Source organism: Eulemur rufifrons, chromosome 24 (genome assembly GCF_041146395.1).
Source record: "Eulemur rufifrons isolate Redbay chromosome 24, OSU_ERuf_1, whole genome shotgun sequence".
NCBI classification, from domain to species: Eukaryota; Metazoa; Chordata; class Mammalia; order Primates; family Lemuridae; genus Eulemur; species Eulemur rufifrons.
Genome location: NC_091006.1, coordinates 17,244,355 through 17,271,958, shown reverse-complemented (window position 1 = coordinate 17,271,958; position 27,604 = coordinate 17,244,355).

The following is a 27,604-nucleotide window of genomic DNA, read 5'->3' as shown; positions in this document are numbered from 1 at the left end:
ATGAAAAACTACCATCTGACCCAGTCCTATATCTGAGTATTTATGCAAGAAACTAAAATCAGATTGTCAAAGACATATTAGACCTCCCATATTCATTGCAGAATGTTCAGAATAACCAAGATGTGCAAACAACCAAAGTGTCCATTGAAGGATGAGTGGATGAAGAATATGTGGTGTGTACACACTATGCAATATTACTGAGCCTGAGAAAAGAAGGAAATTCTGCAATAGCTGACAAGATGAAGGAAGGATATTATGCTAAGTGAAATAAAGTAGTCACAGGACAAATCTGCATGATCTCTCTTATCTGTGTGATCCAAATAATTGACCTCATGGAAGCAGAGAGTGGAATGGAGGCTGCTAGGAGCTGGGGAGGGGTTAATTAGGGGTTGCTTATTAATGGGCATAATGTCCCAGGTAAGCAAAATGAAAACCTTCCAACATCTGCTATACAACATTGGACCTATAGTGAACAATGCCAGATTGTGCACCTAAAATTTTGTGAGGTGGGTACATCTCATGTTAAGAGCCGTTACCATAATAAAATAATAATATATTAAAAGAGTTATGTAGAATATCTGTAAGAAAATAACACAGGCTGCATTTGACCCTGATGACTGTTGTCTGCAAGGCTTAATAATAATATAGTATCGTTTACTCAACTGTTTCTTCCCTACCTTCAAGAAGGAGAGCAGCCTCACCCCAATCTCTAGAGCTCAGATGTAATCAGTGGAGCACAATTACCGTCTTTGTTATGTGCATGATATGTACAGAGTTACATAATTAAAAAACACATTTCTTATCACAGAAATGGTTTCAGACACAAGGTTTTTGCCCTGGCTGAGGTAATTCTCACATTTTCATGATCCTCTTTATTGTTCTATAAACATAAAGGCATTACAAATACATGGCTAATAAGACAATGAATTTAGTCTATAATGTAAGTAAGGCTATATGAATGACAGATATATTTATTACCACAATCCTTAAACACCTATATCTTGCATAATTATCAGTCAGAATATTTACCAACAATCACCCTCAGTGAGGAGTCCATTAAATTTCATTAGGAATCATCAGAGATTGACATAAGGTCCAGGACTCTGAACTCTCTTTATTGAATCAGCTTGTAACAAAGGAATTATGCCTCCCCCTGGTCTAACTTTACCACTGGTCTGTTTCTACCACACAGGAATTCCATTGCCAGACATAAGCATTTACTCAGCCCTTCTACCTTTGCAGACTCTGCCTCTGAGACAGCTGAAATACACAGACACTCACCTCTCCCTTTCCCACCACCAGGATGGCTGGCTCAGGGTGCAGGTCACAGCAGCCAGCATTGTGTGGGACTGAGGCAGCCAGACCTGAGATAAAGGTTTGTGATTCTGTGACCTCCCCTCCCCTGCCCTCACAACTGCAATTATCATCTCACCTGTAGCAGCAATGACAGTGCAAACTTGGGGGAATTCAATAACTTTTCTGGAAAGCTTTTTCTCAGTTGCTAATTACCAAAGGCAATTACAACTTCCTGTGAATGTCTCCAAAGAGACTGTGAGGTGAGTGGCGGAGGTTCTTACTTTTTCATGATCCCTGCAGGCTGCAAGGAGCAGGAAATATTGAGGTTTGATGTGTGAGGTCCTAGCAGAGAACCATGTGTTTCTCACTGATTTGGTGCTTTTCTCAGATTTTCCTCTTGTTAAAATCAAGTTCGTTCTTAATCTTCAGACCCCAAAGCTGCTCCATTCCATAAGTGTTCAGCAGGAAAATGAATCAGACAAAGGAACTAAATAGAATTAGGGATGAAATAAATTTAAAATGAAAAACATGACATCAATAAATCACAGTAGAATTCACTGAACTGACTTTCATAACTAAATATAAGTTAATTAGAAAATAATGATATGCAACACCTAAGTGCATATATACTATTAACATTTATTGGGCTTCGGGCAGATGTGGGCAGGGGAGGGGATGGGTGTATACATACATAATGAGTGCAATGTGCACCGTCTGGGGGATGCACACGCTTCAAGCTCTGACTTGGGGGGAGGGGGTACAAGGGCAATATACATAACCTAAACATTTACACCCCATAATATGCTGAAATAAAAAAAAGAAAATAATGATACGGACATTTTATAAGAAAATATGCTTTACCAGTGAGAACCTGGCAGTGATGGGAAAAGTCTAAACAGAAAAATAACCTAAAAGGAAAGAGAAATATTTATAACAGTGCCCCTCAATTAAAGCACCAAGGTGGTTAATTGGCAGATGCTAACATTATTTTAACTATTAGATGTGCCAAAATTATTTTCTCAATTAAACACCACTAGGTAGCTACTGGACTTCTCTACATTTGGTTTTGTTGAATTTCCAGTAAGGATCACCCATCAGTTACCTAAGTAATATGATAATTTAAAATATTGTAATAAAAATTTGGATTTGACACACCCAAATCCACAATTTGAGTTAGGTCCAGGGTCCATGCTGCTGTGAGAGGTTTTAGGCAAACTGAGAAGTTACAAAAACACAGTCCACACAACAGCAAACTCAGGTCTGGCACCAAGCGCAAGTCCATGGATTCCCCAAATCACCTTTAGATTCGATAATTGACTAGAAGAACTCATGGAACTTCCTCAAACTGTGATGCTCAAGATTACAATTATCACATGCAATGAGGTGGGGAAGGTTGGCTACAGCTGGTTTAGCACCAGAGCCTCATCAGCAATCTCCATGTGTTCAGAATTGAGTGATCCATCCACCCCAGGGCAGCCTCATCAAAACATGGAACACTTTACCTGTAGTGCGCACGGCTATAGGAGCAAATTATCTCCACATGACAAGCATGTCCCCCTATTTCATTTTCAACACAATAACAAGGGATGGGTGTCATTCGAAGGACATAAAGTGTATCCCGTTTATGCAGACAGCAGCTGTTCAGGGTAAAGGGATACAGTGACTTGATTTTCTGAAGGGCCCAAAGCTAAATAGAAATAAACATAAATCTAAACCCAAACACATCAGGAACCATTCAGCGAGCACAAGTGACCTGTGAACATTTGACCTAATGCTTTAGCAGGTGGAGGGGCCACTCTCTGAGTCATTGACCTGGAATTGGGTTGACACTGCCCACTCCAAACACAGAACCTACACATTGTAGGGACATCAGGAACAGCTGAGACACATGCCCTGCCTTCACCAGGTAGCCTTCTGGTCCTGTTTCACATGTCGTTGGGATGATGCCTTGAAAATCGCCTGTGGAGGGGAAGGAGAGAAACAGGGAGCTCAGTGAGGACGACACTCTGATCATCCAGGAGAGAGACGATTGCGGCTGACCTGTGAGTGCTGGTAGCTGCCATGGGGGAACCATCAGATTCCGATTTTTCTTCAGGTTTTTAGAGAATAGCCTTTTCTTTTTCATACAGATTTAGAGGTATAGTTGCTATACAATAGGTCACACATATCCAAAGGGCACAATTTGATACAATGTGGAATACACTTCAGCAATAGAAAGGGACCATAGATCACACACAGGAACATGGATGAATCTCAGAATGATTATGAAGGGGGAGAGGGCACATAAAGAAGGGAAGCATGCTGTGTGCTTCTATTCATTCAACATTCTGGAAGATTCTATCACTGATCTATAGTGACAGAGAAAAGAGTTGATTGCCCGGATGGAATTGGGGTGAGGAAGGGACGATGGAGGGTGTGAGGAAATCGTGAGGGGAGTGAATGTGCCCACAGTCTCCATCATGGTGGAGATTTCATGTGCACCCACAGGTGTCAAAACCTAGACTCCACATCTAGGGGCAGGCACTAGAGAGGAGGTGGTTGGTTGCACAGCACCATGAACGTGTTAAATGCCATTGAATTGTAGACATAAAATGCTTAATTTTATGCTGTATGACTTTCATGTCAATAAAGTAAATAAATTAGTTAAGGTACAGGATTTGTTGACAATTTACAAAATAAATAATAGCAATAAAATTACTGATTCTGACAGACAGAAAGTGGTGTGTGAGAGAAAAGAAGAAATCAAGGATAACTTCAAAAGTCTTTTGAACTGATCATCTGGGAGGCTGGAGCCACCCTGAACTGCGACGGGGAAAGACAGTGTCAGTTTGGGTGTGTAGAGAGTGAGATGTCTGTGAGACGACCCAGCCCTGAGATCAAAAACAAACCCCAACCTCAGAGCCAGGAAGAATTGTGGTTGGATACAAATTCTTTAAAAAGCCTTCTTTTATTATTATTATTTATTTTTTAAATAGACAAAATCGTATACATATATGGTGTACGACATGCTATACCTATACATTGTGGAATGGCTAAATCAAGGTAATTATCGTATCCATCAACTCACATATTCTGTATGTGTGTGATGAGAACACTTAAACCCTACTGTCTAGCAAATTTCAAACATTCAATACATTGTTGTTAACTATACTCACCATGCTGTAGAACAGATTTCTGGTACTCGTTCCTCCTTCCTAAGTGAAACTTTGTGCCCTTTCACCAACATCTCCCCAGTGCTCAGTGTACTGCAGCCCCATGTGACCACCTTCTGCTCTACTTCTCTGAGTCGAACTGTTCTAGGTTCCATGTGACAATAAGGTCACGTGGTGTTTGTCTTTCTGAGCCTGGCCTATGTCAGGGGCCTGTTGAGCAGTAGTGGGAGGCAGAACTTCCTGGTGCTGACTTGGACACCCTGTTACCTTCTCCACGTGTGGAATCCCCCAGTGAGAGGACGCGTTGCCTGCGTTCCCCACAGGGACACTGTTGGTCTCACAGGGGACTCTGTGTGTGAATCAGGTGGTGAGTAGATGTCACTGCACGTGTGTGAGGATGCCTATTATAGCCATCGACCATTTGACCTTTTATCCTAATTTCTGATGCTCACAGAATCTGAAATTACAAGACTGAAACAAATGGGCATTTCCTCATCCTCCCATAAAATCCCTGGGCTCCTAATTTCCCACATCTAAACCCAGCTTCTGTCTCCTGCCTTAGAGAGAATTCAGAGCTTGGGACTTACCTAGAAAAGTGACTGACAGACAACTTAGGGAGGGTGACAATATTAAAGAAGACTTTATTACTCATGTTTCCTGGTAGAAGCTGACCCCGCCACGCCACCTGGGCCCCCAGGAACCTTAGGCTGTGGTCAGAAGGCAGACGCAGGAGAGAGGGGAAGCCCAGGATGAGCCTCACTGGGGTCTCAAAGGGAAGCCAAGCAGGCAGAGCAAGCAGTTCGGGTCGGCTGGTTGACAAGTGTCTGAGGGCCTCGGGGCAAAGGGGCTGATCCTGGTTGTGTGGCACGTGGCCCTGTGTGGATTTAGAACAGCAGGATATTGGCTTTGTGTGTGAGTTTGAGAAGGAGCTGTCTGGGGCCTGGGTCTGGGTGGGTAAAGTTTCCTGTGAAAGGCGACTTCCAGGAAGCCCATTTCTACTACTAAACATGTCCCAGCCCTGGGGGAGGCCGTCTGTGTCCTGTGTGGGAGGCCACAGTGTCAGCTGCAAGAACACAGAAAACAAGACAAGGTAGGAAATATAATTGACTCTGTGATAAATAGATGCCAAATAGACAAATACAGAACCTGAGGAAACTCAGTTAGAACAGAGTTTATCAGGAAAAAAAAAGCAAGCTCAAGTCCTCGGACTGTACATTCTCCTTTTAAAAACTCCTTGCCTTTTTTGTCCCTTTTTCATGCCTTTCCTGAATCTCTATCCGTAGACAGGTCTGTGCAATGGCAGGTCCCCAGTGAAGCCCTGGATTGACACGACAGGAGGGAGGGAGGACCTACAGAGAAGAGAGAGCTCTGGCTGTCAGAGGTGTCCTTTAGATGCTGGTGCAGGACACACACCTACCTGTCCTGCGCTCAAGGGAGGAGGAGCCCTGCAGTCTCAGGAGTGTCCCCAGGGCTTGTCTGGGTGTGGAGCTCCTCCCTCAGGTGGCTCCTCCATGTCCAGGGACAGGCCCAAGCCTACTTTCTTCCCTGGGACTGGGCCAATGTTTGTGTCATCCTCCTGAGTTTCAGAATCTCAGGAGATTCTGACTTCAAGTGGATTTGGACTTTGTCAGAGGGTAACACTCATTTGCCTTTTTTGCAAAGCAATTTCCCATTATTTCTTTATTCCGTGAGGTGAAGTAACTGGTACATAGGGCTCACTTTCCTTTTGAGTTGAGCTTTTCAAAGAACTTGGTTCCTTCTGTGGCAAAAATGGATTTTTGCATGAGTTCAGCATTTACTAAAACACTTGGATTTTTCAGGGATAGGAGATGGAAACAAATACATTCACTTTCCTTCCAGCAACACGTGATTCACAGAGTGTGTAGAGAATACTGCTAAGCCATCCTGGTTATTAACGCTCACTGTGCCCATGTAGGTCCTCCCCTAACCCAATGAAGAAACCTCATAGCCATTAGGGTCACCTTCAGAAACACATGTGGCTCCTCCTTGAGGTTTTTTTCTTTCTTTCTTTTTTATTTTTTTTTTTGAGACAGAGTCTCACCCTTTTGACCAGGCTAGAGTGTCGTGGCGTCAGCCTTGCTCACAGCAACCTCAAACTCCTGGGCTCAAGCAATCCTCCCGCCTCAGCCTCCCAAGTAGCTGGAACTACAGGCATGCACCACCATGCCCGGCTAATTTTTCTCTATATATATATTTTTAGAGAGAATAACTTCATATTCCATATAATTTCTTGCTATCTTTTTAGTAGAGACGGGGTCTTGCTCTTGCTGAGGCTGGTCTCGAACTCCTGAGCTCAAACAATCCACCCGCCTCGGCCTCCCAGAGTGCCAGGATTACAGGCGTGAGCCACCGCGCCTGGCCTGCTCCTTGAGTTTTGTATACACTGTTTGAGGGAGATGAGTGAATAAACTACTGGTCATTTTGAAAAGCCTACAATTTAAACATTTCTGATTAGATTTGGGGATGTTTTATTCCTTACCCAGATGAAGCAGAGCCTGGATTGAGTGAGATCACGGCTCACCACCAAAAAAGGGCTGACTGTTGGAAAACACACAGAAATTAGGTCAGTGATGTTCACCAACCACAGACTGTGATCATGAAAAAGAGCAACAGAAGCGTGAAAGAGGGAGGAGAGGGTGTAGAAAGATACAAAGGTGCTGGCCAGGACGAAGATGCTCTTGGTGGCTCTAGACTCAGGGGAGCCTCTGGGGGAGACACTGGTTCTGTGAATGTGTTGGAGCCGCTGCTTGTGCCTGTACAGGATGAAAATCATAGAAGCGCTGGCCCAGATTATGAGCACAGAAAATGAAACTTCAGGGAATACTATTAATGCTGTATAGACCAAGCCATTGATATTCTCATTGTCTACAACAGAACAGTGTCTCAAATACCTTTTCTTTGTGATGTTTTTGTTGACCCATTTGCCTGAAACATACAACCCATACACAGGAAAAAAAACATTTACCACAAAGTTTAGGATCCAACAAACAGAAATAGAGACACCAACATACTTTGGAGCTTTTACCTTAAGATCCTTCCACCTGGAATTCATGGGGCTGATTGTGATGGCCTGGAAGACACTCAAGAGACAGATGGAGCCAATGGACACACTCCTGCCCACTCTTTGGACATAGAGAATAAGGTCGCATTTAACATCATTAAAGAAATGTTTCAACCCAAATGCTGCCATTGTCTGAGGAACTGCTTTAGAGAGAAGCACCAAGGAGTTCGCTATAGTCAGGTGGTTAAGAATCAAGTCTGTGTTCCTCAACCTGCATCCAGTGTAGGAAAGGAAGAGATAATGGTAAAGAAGAGAAGAATTGCCCATGATTCCAACTGTAGTCAGTGACAAGAACATCATTCCTATTGCCAAGTCTCGAGGGGTTACTCTGTCATTCGACATGTTTTTCTTCAAATTGTGGCAACAGTCCTTCCTCTGATCAGAAGGGTTCATTGTAGAGTTTTGAGAGCAAGAATAACTTTGGTGGTCTGTTCTAGTGGGATTGCCAGAATCTTTAAGGGGCAGAAGGAGATAAGAGGAATTTCCAATGTATTTCAGGCAGAGTCAGCTCTAGGAATCAGGTGGTGACCTGGAGAAGCAATGGCAAGTGACAGCAAATGGAAAGACACCAAAACACAACACATTCCTCATACCCTGAATTTCAGTCTAGATATGTTGGAAAAAAGAAAAGCTAAATCATTACTCACAGTATACAATACATGAATTCCTAATGGGTTGCTGATCTACACGTTAAATCAATAATAGAATTTTAGGAGAAAAATAATATTTCTGTGGTCTAAGAATAAGAAAATGTTTCCTGTGAAATGTAAACACATTAGCTGTATGAATGAAATAATAAATTATGATAAAATGAAGAATTCTCTCATGAAAACACACACATACATATATACAAGGAAAGAGAAACAGAGACAGAAACAGAGTGAGAAATGTTTGTATCCATCCAGAGAACTCTTAAACACCACACAAGTGAATTGAATGCAGGCAAAATGTTCCAGTTGAAACACCAAGAACGAAGCTGTCCATGGATAATGAATATGTGAAAAGTAACCAATGTCGTTAGAAATCAGGAAAATGTATATAAAACCACCACCAGGAACCGTCATACAATAACCAGAAAGCTCAAATGAAAGCTACAAGAAATACTGAGGTTGGCAAGGATGTGCACAAACCAAGAGCTCACACCCTGCTGGTAGCTGTTGAAAGCTACAGACATTTTGAAAAACTGTTTGGCAGTGTCTGCATAAGCTTACCAGGTGCCAAATAATGTTGCAATTATTTCCTTTCTATGAATTTACTCAACATACATTCCAATATGTTGTCAGCAAGAGATAAGCTGCACACTTTATATAGTGGAACTATTCTTACTCATAATGGCACCAAATCCAAACCACCCACATGCCCAGTAGCAGTAGAATGACTCAATTACCTGTTTGATATTTAGACAATACGATCCTATAAAGCAATGCTAATGAATACCACCAATCATGTATAACAATAAGGACATGTTCAGAAAAGTTATCTAATCTCTTAAATGTTACAGTAGATGTAAACCTATGTCCCAACAGTTCCCTTCTACAAATATACCCAACAGAACTATAGATAGAACTTAGAAGGGGCAGAAGGAGGCTTCTGAGAGTCCTGACAATATTCAGTTGCCTGATGTATGTGTTCCATAAAGAGTTTTGTCCACTGGTGAAATTTCAGTGAGTGGTGGTTTATGACCTGTGAGGAGCATTTCACTTTTTAAAAATATATATGACTGATAAAATTAACAGAACTATCTGGGGAAAATTTTGCTGCTAATAATGTTAGAAATGCCACTTATGTCTGTACAGGATAAAACTTAAGGAGCCACAGGCACAGATTATGAGCTCCAACAAAATCATCAGGCAATAGTAGCAATATTGTATACATTGACTCTTTGATTTTGTCATGAAATTTGTCACAACAGTCTTCTAAATCTGTGTATGTGGGTGTGTGTGTGTGTGTGATGGTTTTACTCCTCAATTTTAAAATCAAAAACCAAGAAAATTTATATTTATCAGCATATACAGGGTCCAGTAGAGGAAAATGGAAAATCCAGAATGCTTGGGAGAATTTATTTTAAGTTCTACATCCCTGAGGTTCCTTCAGCTCATCAGGATGGTTTTGGACGCTTGAACACAGGTGGTGTCTGTGGTCATACACTGCCAACTCCGTGAGGATAGGAAAAAAAGGTTGAATCCAAGTCATTGAAAACACTCATTGACCAAAACTTTGCCACAGTCATCATGCTGCCTACAGACGTGCATTTTGCAGATAGCTTTACAAAGAATGGGCAAGAGGTGGCTATGTAATCAGGTCCTTGACAGTCTGATTTGTGGTCCTCAAGCGGCACCCAGTTAAGTAAAAGAAGGCGTGATGGTAACAAAGAGAGAAATTCCCTAGGATTCCAACTACATCCTGAGAGTAGTAGAACATTATTACTGCCAAGTCCCTGGAGGCCATTCTGCCAGGTCCCAAGTACTGACATTCATGTTGAGAACCAGATCATCCTGCAAGGAAACACGAGATGTGGGCTATATTTTCCATATCCACTGAAATGAGAAATATATATTTAACGTTTTGTTTTCTCAAGAGACTTCTTAGAGTTGAATGTATAAACTTTGAATAGCACTTACAACACATGAATCACTGTTATAATGCCATGTGTACGTTACCTTCTTTGATTTCATAAGTGCATGATATTTCCGTGGGCATAAATTTTTTATAAAGACAACTAAAAGTTAGATACAGGTACAGCGAAGGATCTAACATCAACAACTGCTTAGAGTTGGAGTGGAGCCTTAAACCTGGCCTCACTGGTTGCAGGTAAAGTATCCTGATGACTGTGCTGTGCTAACGACCCATATCAGCTCTGTTTTCATATAATCCAGACCTAGAGTTAGTTTTGTTTATATACTATTCCATTTAATTTTACATACCAATAGTTCAGGTTACATCATTTGTATTTTATTTTACAATTTTGATCAAAACAAGTTTTCATTTTTGTGTAACTATTTGCTATATAGGTCAATATCAACTATGAATAAAGCCTTTGAGAGCCTAATAATGTGTAGATGCACTAATCACAGAACAATCCTAAAGGAATGGGTGTCATACACGGATTGGATTTCATGAATACAAGAATGGCTCAATATTATTGTGGTGGTAGAAAGATTCATTTCCTGACACAATAGGAGGACACATCATGGTGCCTACAATAGAAATTATTGAACAATGATGCATGAACACTGTTAACATGTAACATGATCCTTAAACAATGATGCATGAACACTGTTACATGTAACAAAATAATGCAGTATACAAACTGAATTGTTACTAATTTCTGATTAGTTACTCATCAATATGTTAGTGTACTAGTTAAGTAAAACCATTAGTAGTGAAGCCAAATTTGTGAAACAAATTGAAATACAAGAGACATATGTAAAATGGAATTCGGAGTACATAAAATCTTAAGCATCATAGATGCTGAAATTATAGTGAAATTAATTTCTACATCTCAATAGAAAAAAATAAAACCTATAAAGCAAGAAACTAGTACCCCACTTCAAATATGGGCTAAAGACCTGAATGGACATTTCTGCAAAGAAGAAATACAAATAACTGAGAGGTATATATTAATATGCTCAGTGCCACTAATCACATAGGAAATACCTATCAAAATGCCAGTGAAGTATCACCACACATCTGCCATAGTGGGTATCAGCAGCAATCAAAGATAACTGTGTGTGGAGGATGTGGAGAAATTGGAACCCTTGTACACTGTTGCTGGGAACTCAGAGTGCTGCAGCCTCTCTGAAAAACAATATGAATGTTCTTCAAAAAGTTAAATAAAGAACTACCATGGGACCCAACAGTTCCATTTCTTAGTATTTATGCAAGAAATTAAAATCAGGTTGTCAAAGACATATTGGAATTCTCTTGTTCATTGCACCATATGCACAATAGCCAAGATGTGCAAACAAGCTAAGTGTCCATTGAAGGATGAGTGGATGAAGAAAATGTGGTGTGTACACACAGTGCAATATTACTCAGCCTGAGAAAAGAAGGAAATTCTGCAATAGCTGAGAAGATGAAGGAAGGGTATTATGCTAAGTGAAATAAAGCAGCCACAGGACAAATCTGCATGATCTCACTTACCTGTGTGATCTGACACTATCGACCTCACAGAAGCAGAGAGTGGAATGGAAGCTGCTAGGAGCTGTGGAGGGTGCAGAGGGGTTAAGGTGGGTTGTTTTATTAATGGTCATAAAGTCCCAGGTAAGCAAAATGAAAACCTTTTAATAGCTACTGTACAACGTTGTACCTACAGTGAACAACGCCACATTGTACACTTAAAATTTTGTGAAGTGGGTAAATCTCATGTTAAAAGTTGTTAGTATAATAAGATAACAGCATTTTAAAAGAGTTATGACAATGTCTTTAAGCCAAAGTAAATAACACAGACTGCATTTGACCCTGACAACTCTTGTCTGCAACGGTTAATAATAATAAAGTTACCTTTTCCTCAACTATTGCTTCCCTAACGTCAATGAGAGCAGCCTCACCGGCATCACTAGAAATCAGATGTTCTCAGTGGAGCATAATTACTGTCTTTGTCATGTGCATGATATGTACAGTGTTACATTATTTAAAAACATATTTTTTATCCCAGAATCAATTTTAGATATATGCTTTTTGCACCTGCTGAGGTAATTCTCAGAGTTTCATCGTCCTCTATATCACTCAATAAGCGTGAAGGCATTATAGGTATATGGCTAATAATACAGTGAATTTAATCTATAATGTATGTAAGCTTATATGGATAATGGATATATTTATTGTCACACTCATTAAACACCTATATCATGTATAATTATCACTGGGAATATTCACCAACAGTCACCCTCAGTGAGGATTTCATTAAATTTCGTTAGGAATCATCAGAGATCGGCATAAGGTCCAGGACCCTCAAATTTCTTTATTGGCTCAGCTTATAACTAATGAATTACTCCTTCCCCTGGTCTAGCTTTGCCACTGTTTCTGTTTCTACCACACAGGAATTCCATTGACAGACATAAGCACTTACTCAGATATTTTATCTTTGCGGACTCTGCCTCTGAGACGGCTGAAATACACAGACACTCACCTGAACCTTTCCCACCAGCAGGATGGCTGGCTCAGGGTGCAGGTCACAGCAGCCAGCATTGCATGGCTCTGAGGCAGCCAGATCCTGAGATAAAGGTTTGTGATTCTGTGATCTCCCCTCCCCTGCCCTCACAACTGCAATTATCATCTCACCTGTAGCAGCAATGATAGTGCAGACAGGGGGATTCAGTAAGTATCCTGGAAAACTTTTTCTCAGGTGCTAATTACCACCAGCCAATTACAAGGTCTTGTGAGTTTCTCCAAAGAGACTGTGAAGTGTGGCGGAGGCTCTTACTTTTTCATGATCCCTGAAGGCCGCAAGGAGCAGGAAATATTGAGATTTAATGTGTGAGAAACTAGCAGACAAGTATGTGTGTCTCACTGATTTTATGCTTGTGTGAGATTTTCTTCTTGTTAAAATCAAGTTCATTCTTAATCTTCGGACCGCAAAGGTGCTCCATTGTTTAACTGTTCACCAAGAGAAGGAATCACACAAAGGAATGCCAAAGCATTAGTGATGAAATAAGTGTAAAATGAAAAACATGACATCAATAAATTACAATAGAATTCACGGAAGTCACTTTCATAACTAAATGTAGGTCACTTTGAAAGTAATGATATGGACAATTTATAGGAAAACATACGTTACCAATGAGAACCTGGAAGGGAAGGGAAAAGTCCAAACAGGCAAGTTACCTAAAAAGGAAGAGCGATATTTATAACAGTGTCTCTCAATAACATTTCTAGAAAACTTTTTCTCAGTTGCTAATTACCAAAGGCAATTACAACTTCTTGTGAGTGTCTCCGAAGAGACTGTGAGGTCTGTGGCGGAGGCTCTTACTTTTTCATGATCCCTGAAGGCTGCAAGAAGCAGGAAATATTGAGGTTTGAGGTGTGAGGAACTAGCAGAGAACCGTATGTGTCTCAATGGATTGTATGCTTGTCTGACATTTTCTTTTTGTTAAAATTAAGTTCATTCTTTTTTTTTTTTTTTTTTTTTTTGAGACAGAGTCTCGCTCTGTTGCCAGGGCTAGAGTGAGTGCCGTGGCATCAGCCTAGCTCACAGCAACCTCAAACTCCTGGGCTCAAGCGATCCTCCTGCCTCAGCCTCCCGAGTAGCTGGGACTACAGGCATGCACCACCATGCCCGGCTCATTTTTTCTATATATATTTTTAGTTGTCCATATAATTTCTTTCTATTTTTAGTAGAGACGGGGTCTTGCTCTTGCTCAGGCTGGTCTCGAACTCCTGATCTCCAGCGATCCACCCGCCTCGGCCTCCCAGAGTGCTAGGATTACAGGCGTGAGCCACCGCGCCCGGCCTAAGTTCATTCTTAATCTTCAGACCCCGAAGCTGATCCATTGTTTAAGGAGTCAGCAGGAAAATGAATCAGACACAGGAACTAAAAAGAATTAGTGATAAAATAAGTGTAAAAAGAAAAACATGACATGAATAAATTATAATAAAATTCACTGAACTCACTTTCATAACTAAATGTAAATTAGTTTGAAAATAATGATATGGACATTTTCTAGAAATACATACTTTACCAATGAGAGCCTGGCAGTGAAGGGAAAAGTCTAAAGAGGAAACTAACCTAAAAGGGAAGAGAGATATTTATAACACTGTTTCTCAATTAAAGCACCTAAATGGTTTAATTGGCAGATTCTACCATTACTTTAACTATTAGGTAAACCGAAATGATGTTCTCAATTAAACATTATTAGGTGGTTACTGGAGTTCTCCACATTTATTCTTGTTGAATTTCCAGTAAGGGTCACCCATCAGTTACCTAATATTGAAATTTAATGTATTATAATAAAAATTTGGATTTCTGACACCCAAGACAACAATTTGACCTAGGTCCATGGTCCATTCTGCTTTGAGAGGTTTTAGGCCAACTGAGAAGTAACAGAGAACACAGTCCACACAAGAGCAAACTCAGTTGTGACACCGAGTGCAAGTTCATGGAGTCCCCAAATCACCTTTAGATTCGATAATTGACTAGAAGAACTCATGGAACTGCCTGAAACTGTGATGCTCAAGATTACAGTTGTTATATGGAATGAGGTGGGGAAAGTTGGCTACAGCTGGTTTAGCACCAGAGCCTCATCAGCAATCTCCATGTGTTCAGAAGCGACTGATCCATCCACCACAGGGGCAGCCTCATTGAAACATGGAATGTTTTACCTGTAGTGCGCACTTGCCAAGCACGTCCCCTTATTTCATTCCTAACACAATAACCGGGAGTGGGTGTCTTTTGAAGGACAAAAAGTGGATCCCGTTTATAGAGGCAACAGCTGTTCAGGGTAAAGGGATACAGTGACTTGACTTGCTCAAGGGCCCAAAGCTAAATGGAAATAAACATAAACCTAAACTCAAACCCATCAGGACCCATCCTGTGAGCACAAGTGACCTGTGAACCTTTGACCCACTGAACTAGCAGGTAGATGGGACACTCTCTGAGTCACTGTCCCGGAATCAGGTTGACACCACCCACTGCTAACACAGAAGTACATATTGTAGGGACATCAGGAGCAGCTCAGACACATCCCCTGCCTTCACCAGGTAGCCTTCTGGATCTGTTTCACATGTTGTTGGGATGATGCCTTGAAAATCGTGTGTGGAGGGGAAGGAGAGAAACAGGGAGCTCAGTGAGGACGACACTCTGATCATTCAAGAGAGAGACGATGGAGGCTAACCTGTGAGTGCTGGTAGCTCATGTAGGGGGACCATCAGATTTTGGTATTTCTCAGGTTTTTAGAGAATAGCCTTTTCTTTTTCTTACATTTTTAGAGGAATAGTTGATTTAACATAAATCACACGTATCCAAGGGGCAGAATTTTAATAAAATGTGGAATATTACTAAGCTATTAAAAGGGACCCTTCATCATACACAGGAACACGGATAAATCTCAGAATGATTATGAAGATGGAGATGGCAGATAAAGGAGGAATGCATGCTGTGCGATTGTATTCATACAACATTCTAGAAAATTCTATCACTGATCAGTAGTGACAGAGAACATAGGTGATTGCCTGGAATGGAATTGGGGAGAGGAAGGGATGACAGACTGTGTGAGGATACCTTGGGGGGAGTGAATGTGCACATAGACTCGATCATGGTGGAGATTTCATGTGTGCCCACAGACATCAAAACCTGGACTCCACATGGAGGGGCAGGCACTAGAGTGAGAAGGTGGTTAGTTACACGACACTGTGACTGAGCTAAATGCCACTGATTTATCCAGAGAAAAAGGTTAATTTTATGTTGTGTGAATTTCACCTCACGAAAATAAATTAGTTAAGGTATAGGATTTGTTGGAAATTTACAAGATAAATAATAACAATGAAATTACTTGTTTTGACAGACAGAAAGTGGCGTGTGAGAGAAAAGAAGAAATCAAGGATAACTCTAAAAGTGTTTTGGACTGAATATCTGGGAGGCTGGAGCAACCCTGAACTGTGATAGGGAAAGACAGTGTCAGTTTGGGTGTGTAGAGATTGAGATGTCTGTGAGAGTTCCTAGCGCACAGATCAAGAAGAAACCCCAACCTCAGAGGAGGAAAGGATTGTGGATGGAATCAGATTCTTAGAGAAGCCTTCATTTGATATTTCTTGTTACTATGATTAATTTTTTAACTTGACAAATCCATGTTGTATACATGTATGGTACACAGCATGATGTTTTCCTATATGTATACACTGTGTAATGGCTAAATCGAGCTAATTATCATATGTATCAATGATCATATGTATGAAAGACCCCAGTGCTCTGGGGCGTGAGAGATTTAGTGTCTGGATATCGACCTACAAATGAGATTTCAGAGTCTGTGGAGGGGAGGAAGTCTGTGAGCTCGTACTCAACCTCCTCGGTGAATGAGACAGAGAAACTGGTCAAAAGAATCAAAGTAGAGAGAAGAATGGTCTCCCCTTTCCCCAGGTCCTCTTGCTCCACAGAGTGGGTGGGGGAAATGGGGAGATGTAGGCCAGAGATTGCATTGGATGCAGGATGAATATGTTCCAGAGATGACGTAGAGCATGGTGACCATAGTTAATGCAGGTGGTCCCCAAATTCTGATGGTTCCGATTTTGATTTTTTGCAGTTGTGATGGTGTTTCAGCTGTGTATGTTAATGATAAATACCCATGCAACCATTTTGCTTTTCATTATCCATACAGTATTCATAAGATTACATGAGATAGTCAACACTTTATTATAAAGTAGTCTTCGTGTTAGATGATTTTGCCCAACTGTGGGCTAATGTAAGTGTTCTGGAAACATTTAAGGTGGGCTAGGCTAAGCTATGAAGTCAGCTAGATTACATAATGTTGAATGCATTTTGAATTCCTATATTTTTAACTTGCAATGAGTTTTGGGGGATTTATTTATTTATTTATTTATTCTGTTGCCCGGGCTAGAGTGCCGTGGCGTCAGCCTAGCTCATAGCAACCTCAAACTGCTGAGCTTGATCCTTCTGCCTCAGCCTCCTGAGTAGCTGGGACTACAGGCATATGCCTCCATGCCTGGCTAATTTTTTCTATATATTTTTAGTTGTCCAGCTAATTTCTTTCTATTTTTTTTTTTTTTTTTAGTAGAGACGGGGTCTCCCTCTTGCTCAGGCTGGTCTGGAACTCCTGAGCTCAAAACGATCCACCCGCCTCGGCCTCCCAGAGTGCTAGGATTACAGGCGTGAGTCACCGCGCCCGGCCAGTTTATTGTGATTTAACCCCATTTTAAGTCAAGAAGCATCTTACTGTATTTTATAGTTGAAATTTGCTAACATGGTAGATCTGAAGGTTTCTCACCACATACCAAAAAACAAATACATAAATAAAAGAAAAGAAAAAAAAGTAAAGGAAAAAAGTGGTAACTATTAATATAGGAGGTGAAGGATATGATAATTAGCTTAATTGTGGTGACTGTTTCACAATCCACGTGGTGACCTCAGTTGTTAGTGATGGATTGAGAAAGCCAGAGCAGGAAATCAAGTCGGAAAGGGAAAAGTCAAATAGTCTCTCTTTGCAGACAACATTATCTTATGTAAAAAAGCTCTAAAAGCTCCACCAAAGTACTCTTAGAACTGATAAAAGAATTCAGTAAAGTTGCAGGTACAAAATTAACATACAAGAATTAGTACTATTTTTACACACCAACAATGAACTAGCACAAAAAAAAATCAAGAAGGCAATCTCATTTACAGTAGCTACAAAAAATAAGATAAAATCCTAGGAATAAATTTCACAAAAAAGGTGAAAGATCTCTACAAGGAAAATTATAAAATACTGATGAAAGAAATTGAAGAGGACACCAAAAAATGGAAAGACATCTCATGTTTATGAATTAGAAAACGTAATGTGTGAAAGTGACCATAGTACCAAAGCAATCTATGGAGTCAATGCAATCCCCATCAAAACACCATATTCTTCAAAGAAATATTAATAGAGGCCGGGTGTGGTGATTCACGCCTGTAATCCTAGCACTCTGGGAGGCCGAGGCGGGAGGATCGCTCGAGGTCAGGAGTTTGAGACCAGCCTGAGCAAGAGCAAGACCCCGTCTCTACTAAAAAATAGAAAGAAATTATCTGGACAACTAAAAATATATAGAAAAAATTAGCCGGGCATGGTGGCACATGCCTGTCATCCCAGCTACTCGGGAGGCTGAGGCAGAAGGATTGCTTAAGCCTAGGAGTTTGAGGTTGCTGTGAGCTAGGCTGACACCATGGCACTCTAGGCCCGGGCAACAGAGCAAGACTCAGTTTCAAAAAATATATATATTAATAGAAGAGCAACCCTAAAGCTCATACAGAACTACAGAATACCTTACATAGCCAAAGAAATCCTGAACAAAAAGAACGAATCTGGAGACTTCACATTATCTGACTTCAAATTATGCTACAGAGCTATCGTAACCCAAACAGCATGGTACTGGCATAAAAACAGACACATAGGCCAATGGAATAGAATAGAGAACCCAAAAAGAAGTCAACTGACTTGCAGACAATTCATTTTTGACAAAGGCATACAGAACATTCAGTGGGGAAAGGACAGTCTCTTCAATAAATGGTGCTGGAAAATGTGGATATTCATACGTAGGAAAATAAAACTAGAGCCCTATCTCTTACCATACACAAAAGGCAACTCAAAATGAATTAAAGACATAAATATAAGACTTGAAACTATAAAATTACTTAATGAAAACAGGCAATCGAGGCAGTGCAAGCCTGTAGTCCCAGCTAGTTGGGAAGCTGTGATTGGAGGATCACGTGAGTTCAGGAGTTCAAGACCAGCCTGGACAACATATCCAGACCCCAATATCAAAAAACAAGACAGAAAAATGGGAAGATGAGCTGAATAGACATCTCTCAAAAGAAGACATACCAATGGCCAACAGGTATATGAGAAAATGCTCAACATAACTAATCATTAGGAAAATAGGTATCAAAATCCTATGGATGGGAGGCCGAGGTGGGTGGATCACTTGAGGTCAGGAGTTCGAGACCAGCCTGAGCAAGAGTGAGACCCTGTCTCTACTAACAATAGAAAGAAATTATCTGGCCAACTAAAACTATATATAGAAAAAATTAGCTGGGCATGGTGGAGTATGCCTGTAGTCCCAGCTACTTGGGAGGCTGAGGCAGGAGGATCGCTTAAGCCCAGGAGTTTGAGGTTGCTATGAGCTAGGCTGACGCCACAGCACTCACTCTAGCCCGGGCAACAAAGAGAGACTCTGTCTCAAAAAAAAAAACCAAAAAACAAAACAAAACAAAACAAAAAAACCATATGGAGATATCATCTTAACCCAGAAAGAATGGCTCTTCTCAAAACAAAAAAGATAACAAATGCTAGCAAGGACATGGAGAAAAGAGAACTTATACACCATTGGTGGAAATGGAAATTGGTACAGCCATTATGGAAAATAGTATGGAGGTTTATCAACAAACTACAGATAGAAATATCATATGATCCTGCAATCCCACTGCTGGCTATATATTCAAAAGAAAAGAAATTAGTATATTGAAGAGATATTTGCACCCCCAGGTTTATTGCAGCACTATTTGCAACAGGCAAGATACGAAATCAACCTCAGTGTCCATCAACAGATGAATGGACAAAGAACATGTGGTATATATACACAATGGATATTGTTCAGCCATTAAAAAGAATAAATCCTCTCATTTGCAGCAACATGGATGAAACTGGAGGGCATTATGTTAGCTGAAATCAAGCAGGCAAAAAAAAAAAAAAGATAAAAAATCACATGTTATCACTCGTGGGAGCTACAGAAAAGTTGATCTCTTATAGGTAGAGAGTAGAATGGAGGTTACTAGAGGTCAGGAGGGTAGTGGGGAGGTAGAATGAAGAGAGGTTGGGTAATGGGTACAAAAATACACTTAGAACTAAGTTCTAGGGTTCAGTATAGCAGTAGGGTGACTATACTTATCTATATGTATCTTATATTGCAAAATAGCTAGAACAGATTTGGAACAATCCCAAGACAAAGAAATGATAAGTGTTTGAGGTAATGGATATGTGAATTAATTTGATCATTACGTATTGCATGTAAATATCAACATACCACAGGTACCCCATAAATATGTACAATTATTATGTATCAATAAAAATATATTGCACATTTCAAAATTGCTAAAAGATTAGATTTTAAATGTTCTCACAGAATAGAATGATACTTTGGCCCTTTCCCAAAGTAGGTGAGGAGAGCGATATATTAACAAGCTTGACCGGGCGCGGTGGCTCACGCCTGTAATCCTAGCACTCTGGGAGGCCGAGGTGGGCGGATCTTTTGAGCTCAGGAGTTCGAGACCAGCCTGAGCAAGAGCGAGACCCCATCTCTACTAAAAATAGAAAGAAATTATATGGACAGCTAAAAATATATATAGAAAAAATTAGCGGGCATGGTGGTGCATGCCTGTAGTCCCAGCTACTTGGGAGGCTGAGACAGGAGGATCCCTTGAGCTCAGGAGTTTGAGGTTGCTGTGAGCTAGGCTGACGCCACGGCACTCACTCTAGCCTGGGCAACACAGTGAGACTCTGTCTCAAAAAAAAAAAAAAAAAGCTTGCTTGAATTGTTCCACAATGTATACATATGTAAATATTAATAATATTTCAAGGTTTTGAAAAAGAAAATTAAAAATTATCACTAATATTCATTAGTTATCACTAACAACAGTCCCATTTTTTCAATGTCATGGAATTAATATGTAAAAGCTTTGCTCAAACTAGATTAAATCATTGATTTCATATTAGTCAACCAACTCTTAGCACACCCTTTACTTGTTAGGAAATTTCTGTGTTGGGCACAAGGGGACCCAAACTGGTTAAAACTTGCAAGTGTATATAACCTGACCACTTCAAACACCTCAGACATAAGATGAATCGTTCAGTAGACCAGGAAAATCGATGTCATTTCCAAAGTAGGCATGTTTAAGAAATTGATTTTGACTTTATTGGGTTTCTTTGGGAAATCTGCTCAACAGGGATTACCTAAAATGGATTATATGGCCTTAAACCAATCACTGTGGGGCGGATCTAACGGAAGGGAGGTCTGGAGCCTTTGGGTCCTTATAAATAGAGACGGTTCATCTCCAGGCCACTCTGACAGCAGATCCCAGACCCAGCAGGCTGAGGGTGGAAGACAGGACGGAGGTGAGTTCTCGGTGGGCATGTCTATGTGGGTGAGTAGTGACCAAGGAGGTGGAGGCTGGTTCCAGACATATTTGGCTTTATATTCCCCACACATGAGCTCTGAGATCCTGTAAAAGCAATGGATCTCTTTGTACCTCATTATTAGCTCGACTGGAGTCATCATTTAACCCTTCTATAAAATGGGGATAATGTCAACGTACTCGTGGGGTATATTTCAGTTTATTTTTCTATTTATTTTATTTTATTTTATTTGGAGACGGAATCTTGCTCTGTCACCCAGATTGGAGTGCTGGGTGTGATCATGGATTTTATGTTTTATAGAGGGTGTCTTGGCTGGGTGCAGTGACTCATGCCTGTGATCTCAGCACTTTGGGAAGCCAAGGCTGGAAGATCACTAGAGCTCAGGAGTTCCAGACTAGCCTTCACAGCATAGTGAGACCCTGTCTCTACATAAAAAAACAAAACAAAACAAAAGGAGCCATCACAGTGGCATGCGCCTGTAGTCCCAACTACTCATGATGATGAGGCAGGAGGAGGGCTTGAGCCCAGGAGTTTGAGGTTGATGTGAGCTATGATGATGCCACTGCACTCCAGCCTGAGTGATAGGGTAAGATTCTGTTTCAGAAATAGAAAAAATAGGCCAGGCGCAGTGGCTCACGCCTGTAATCCTAGGACTCTGGGAGGCCGAGGCAGGAGGATCGCTCGAGGTCAGGAGTTCGAGACCAGCCTGAGCAAGAACGAGACCACCGTCTCTACTAAAAAATAGAAAGAAATTATCTGGATAACTAAAAAATATATACATATAAAATTAACCAGGCAGGGTGGTGCATGCTTATAGTCCCAGCTACTCAGGAGGCTGAGGCAGAAGGATTGCTTGAGTCCAGGAGTTTGAGGTTGCTGTGAGCTAGGCTGACGCCATGGCACTCAAGCCCGGGGAACAGAGTGAGACTCTGTTTCAAAAAAAACAAAACAAAACAAACAAACAAAAAACCCAGAAAAAATAAGTGGGAGGAAGAGTCTCACTGTGTTTCCCAGGCTAGCCTCAAATTCCTGGCTCCTGCAGTCCACCCCGTCAGTGTCTTGAACAGCACCTGGCGCCAGCTGCCTCCAGCCCGTCTGTAAAAGCACTTTTACTTCCTAGAATTTCAGGCAGACTTTTCTCTCTCATATCTGTATAGATTTTTTTGTTTGTTTGTTTTGTTTTTTTAAGGCAGAGTCTCACTCTGTTGCCCAGGCTAGAGTGCCGTGGTGTCAGCCTAGCTCACAGTAACCTCAAACTCCTGAGCTCAAGCGATCCTCCTGCCTCAGCCTCCCGAGTAGCTGGGACTACAGGCATGCACCACCATGCCCGGCTAATTTTATATATATATATTTTTAGTTGTACAGATAATTTCTTTCTATTTTTTTTAGTAGAGACGGGGTCTCACTCTTGCTCAGGCTGGTCTGGAACTCCTGAGCTCAAACGATCCACCCGCCTTGGCCTCCCAGAGAGCTAGGATTACAGACGTGAGCCACCACACCCAGCCTAATCCTATACTTTTAAAATAGTAATTAATATTTATATTTAACATTAAAAATTCTATATATTTATAATGTACAGCATGATTTTGGAAGTCTATATATGTTGTGAAATGGCTAATGAGCTAATTAGCATATGCACTACCTCGCATACTTAGGTTTCTTTGTCCTCAGAACACTTAAAATCTATTTTCTTAGCAATGTCCAAGTATAGATTACATTGTTATTAACTATAGTCACCATGTTGCACAGTAGATCCCTTGAATGTCTCTCTTCCATCTAACTGAAAGTCTGTATGCTTGAACCGCATCTCCCCACTGCACCCCCAGCCCCTAGAACCACCACTCTGCTCTCTGCTTCTAGGAGTCCCAGTGTTGTAGATTCCACACACTGATTTCATTTGTTTGGGTATATACCCAGAAGAGGGATTGCTGAGTCGTATGGTAGCTCTATTTTCAGTTTATTGAGGAACTCCAATCTGCTTTCCATAACGGCTCTACTAACTTCCATTCCCACCACCAGTGTGCAAGGATTGACTTTTCTCCAAATAGTCACCAACGCTTCTTACCATCTGTCTTTCTGATAGTAGCCATTCTCACAGGGGTGAAGTGATGCTTTGTGAGTTTGGTTTCCATTTCCCTGATGACTGGTGGCCTTGAGCATCTTTTCATGTATCTGTTGGCCATTTGTATGTTTTCTTTAAGAAGCATTCCTGTCCTTTGCTCGTTTGTTTCTCAGGTTATGTGTTTTCTTGTGGTGGGGAAGTTTGGGTTCCTTACACATTTTGGAGAGTAAGCCCTTATCTGACGTGTGGTTTGCAAACATTTCCTCCCACTCTGGGCCGGTTCCTCACTCTGCTGATCACCTCCTTGGCTGACTCTCTGCTTTGCACCTATTCTTTCCCCTTCCAGACGCCTTCCAGGAGGCTTGGGGTCTCCATGTCCAGCCTTCTAGGGCCCTTTCCCAAGACCCTCCTGCCAGCTGTCTCCTCTGTGGACCTTCAGGATGGTCTCTGTCCTGTGGCTGGGAAGGCAGGTTGCACTCTAACAGCTGGTGCACTTGCATTTCAGTGTGTGTCTGGAGAGTGGCTCTTGTCTATGGAAGGTGGTTTAGGACCTCCAAAAAAAAAAAATTTCTAAATTCCCACTTCCTAAAAGTTTAAAAGATCATTGGCCTTTAAATCCATTTTCTGTAATGAGATTAAAATAGGTAAATCCATACAGACAGAAAGGAGCTTAGTGGTTGCCAGGGGCTAGGGTGGGTGTGGGTGTGACGTGACTATCTAATGGGCATAAGTTTCCCTTTTGAGGTGATGAAAAATTCTGAAACAGGATAGTGGTGATGTTTGCAGAATCTCATGCAAGACCAATATTGCCATTCCATATGAAAGACTTTAATAAAAAATGAAAAACCAAACAAAAAATCAAAAAAGAAGAAATTTAAAAATGTTTAGAATAAAAACTACTTTTTTTAAAAAAAAAAAGAACATTTCCCCAATTTACAGATGGGAAAATTGATCCCACTGCTGCACATTTCAGGATCACAATCTAGAGGACCATTCAGGCATTTACACAAGTCCATATAGTAACATGTAGACACCGAAGAAAAATACACAGCATGAATTCCCACTGCATTGAACACGGAAGCAGTGGGGGTGGTGTGTAGGATAGGATGAGGATTTAGAAGAGGCGGAGGTGGAGGAAGGAGTTAAACTCATCTGGCTCATTTCTATTTCCCCCCAGACACTTGAACAAACAGTGAGTCTATTACTGAGGAAAGCCCAAGTAGACCTGTTCAGCTGGGTCTCAGTTAGACACTGGCTTCTGGAACAACTTGCTCAGAGACGAAGTGGGAGATTCTCCAGGAAAAATGTCTGCAGACCAGATGTCCTCAGGGGGTCAGGGAAAACCTTGCAACAGCCTTGGGTCACAGTCACCACAGTCAGTGTCATCCCAAGGAACCCAGCTGAGAAATCTCAACTGTGACTCTGAGATTTGGCATGAGAACTTCAGAAGATTCAACTGCTCGGAGGAGCTGGACCCCATCGAGTCTCTGCAGAGACTCACCCAGCTGTGCCATCTGTGGCTGAGGCCCGACCTCCACACCAAAGAGCAGATTCTGGACCAGCTGGTGTTGGAGCAGTTCGTGCTCTCCACACCCCTGGCCCTCCAGGCCCTAGTCAAGGAGAATGGCGTGAAGACTTGCAAAGACCTGGAGGACATGCTAAGAAACAACAGCAAACCCAAGAAATGGGTGAGTAGGACCTTCTTGATTGGTACAGGGGTTGGGGTGGGGGCTGGGATTATAGTCCTAGGGCAGGAGGACTAGAAAAAGCACAGAGTTCTAGGTCAGGGGCTCTCAACTGGATGAGAGGTTGCCCCTCAGGGGGCACTTGGTAATTAATTTCTGGGGACATATTTTGGTTGTCACGACAGGGAGGAGAGGAGACGCTGCTAAGCATTCTCTAGTGCTGTTGAAAACCCACCTCCACAAGGAATTGTCCAGCTTCGACATCCCTTGTCCTAACTCTGAGAAACCCTGGTCTAGGGGAGGCACACACACAAGGGGAATACAGACACGCACAAAATGTGTGAGGCCAGCACCAAAGAGAAAGTTGGGAAAATGTCATGCCTGGTTGGATGTAGGGAGCGAGGGGGAAGAGTGAACTGAAGGTGGCTCCAGACATGCTCACCTGAGGCAGGCAGATGGTGGGACCATGGATCCAATGGCGCATCTCCAGGTCCTCACAGGAGCCCCTCAGCCCCAGCACTGGGGACACCCCACAGGCACATCGACTTGGATTTTTCCCTTTGTGCTTAGAGACCATGTCACCGTGTTTATGTAGGTTCTAAAATGTTCCAGGCACTGGGCAGGTGCTGGAGGTAGAGAGGAAAGCAACTCAGACAGGACTGCTGCACCTACAGAGCTAATTCTGTATAAGGAAGAGCAAATTTAAACAAGCAATTGCAGGAAAGTTTGAGTGTCTTGGCGGGAGAAGTGGAGGGAGTATGAGAGCTGCACTCAGGTTCTCACAGGGAGTCTGACTCTGTGTTTCTCTCTACAGTCCATAGTCAGCTTCCAGGGACAGGAATATCTGGTCCAGGACTCAGATGTTGACATGGCCAAAGGCCAGGCCAGTGACAGGGATGATGCGGTGGACATGTCCAGCAAGCGTGAATCCTGTGTGAACCAGATACCTCTGGAGGAAAGCCAGGTGTGCCGAGAGCTGCAGACCCTGCCAGGGATCCATGAGCCGGCCAGGGCGCAGGTGAGTGTGAGGCTTTGGTCTCTGGGGACAGGAGGGAGAAGGCCCAGGGAGAACCAAGTGTCACCACTACCCCTACAGAGAGAGCTGGCAGAGGGCAGAGTTGGACCCACTTAGCATGGATGTGCTCTGTCCCTAGACACTTCTGAGCCATCGTGGGGAATGAAGCCTCCTCCACTCTTGTAACTCCACTGGGGAAGACTTTCCCATGTAGCGTGTGGACAGAAATAGTGTCAGTGAGTGGAGGCTAAGCCAATGTGCCACAGATGCTGCTAATGTCCTCGTGCTCAGAGAACTGAAAGGGCAAAAAACATACGGGAATTGCTTTAGAGGTACGGTAAGCACAAATTAGGGAGAGTCTCAGAAATGAGGGGTGATGTTCATTTGGGGTGATGGGGGGCCCCTAGGAAGTCTGGACACATCCGCAAACTGTGTTAGAACAGTTGGAGTACCAGGTCAAGAAGAGACAGGGATGGCCACACTCCGCCCAGTGTGGCCGTGGCAGTAATTCCCTATGGTTGCCCATTATCAGGGAGAGGACGTCCTCCAGCCAGAGACCACGTCTGGAGAAGGTGACCCAGAGGGTGTGGGACCCATGCAGAGCTTGGAAGAGGACCTGGAGGAAGACAGGGAAGAGGAAACAGTCGTTAAATGTCAAGAGCCTCGGCGTCCGCAGGATCCTGGTGAGTTGGACACTTGGCACCCAAGGGTCCTTCCTGGGTCAGAGCTGGGCCTGCAGCAGTGTCATCTCCTGGGGAGGTCATCTCCTTGCCAGAGCTCCTCTGTCACTGCCTGTCCAGAGGCCCACAGGCCACTCTCAGGCTTGTGAGCTTGGTGGGACCTTCTCAGGCAACACCAGTATTTTGTTGAGAATAGTTGGATTTCACTGAAAATGCTCTTCATTAAATGTTGTGTGTGGAATTTCTTTTTCTAGCACATTCTGTGAGGGCAAAGGATGGGAAGGAGCCCCAGGAAGGAATGTGTCTGAAAAATGTGGATGCTGACACGCCTTCCCCCCCAGTTTTGGAGAGAGATGTGTCGACTCAGAGCGGGGACAGAGGACATTTGCAGAGTCTGAGACGTTCCCAAAGGAGGAAGCTGGACACCACCTCCACTTCCCAGGAAGGGCCTCAAGCAGGGGCCAGCCATGTGGACAGCAACGAATCCCCAGGACAGGACAGGTTGAGTTCAGCTCACTCCCCAGGCCCTGTGGAGCCCGTCATTCATCCTGCTGGCCGAGAAGCTTCGAGCCCGCCACGCTTTGAATGCAAGAAGTGCGAGAAAAGGTTTCGTTATGAATCTCAGTTCCTCATCCACCAGAGGACACACACGGGAGAGAGACCCTTCAAATGCCCCTGTGGGAAGGGCTTCCTGCAGCACTCAGACCTCCGAGTGCACCAGCGAATCCACACGGGTGAGAAGCCCTACAAGTGTGACATCTGCCACCAGAGGTTCACCCACCAGTCCACCTTGCATGGTCACGAGAGAATCCACA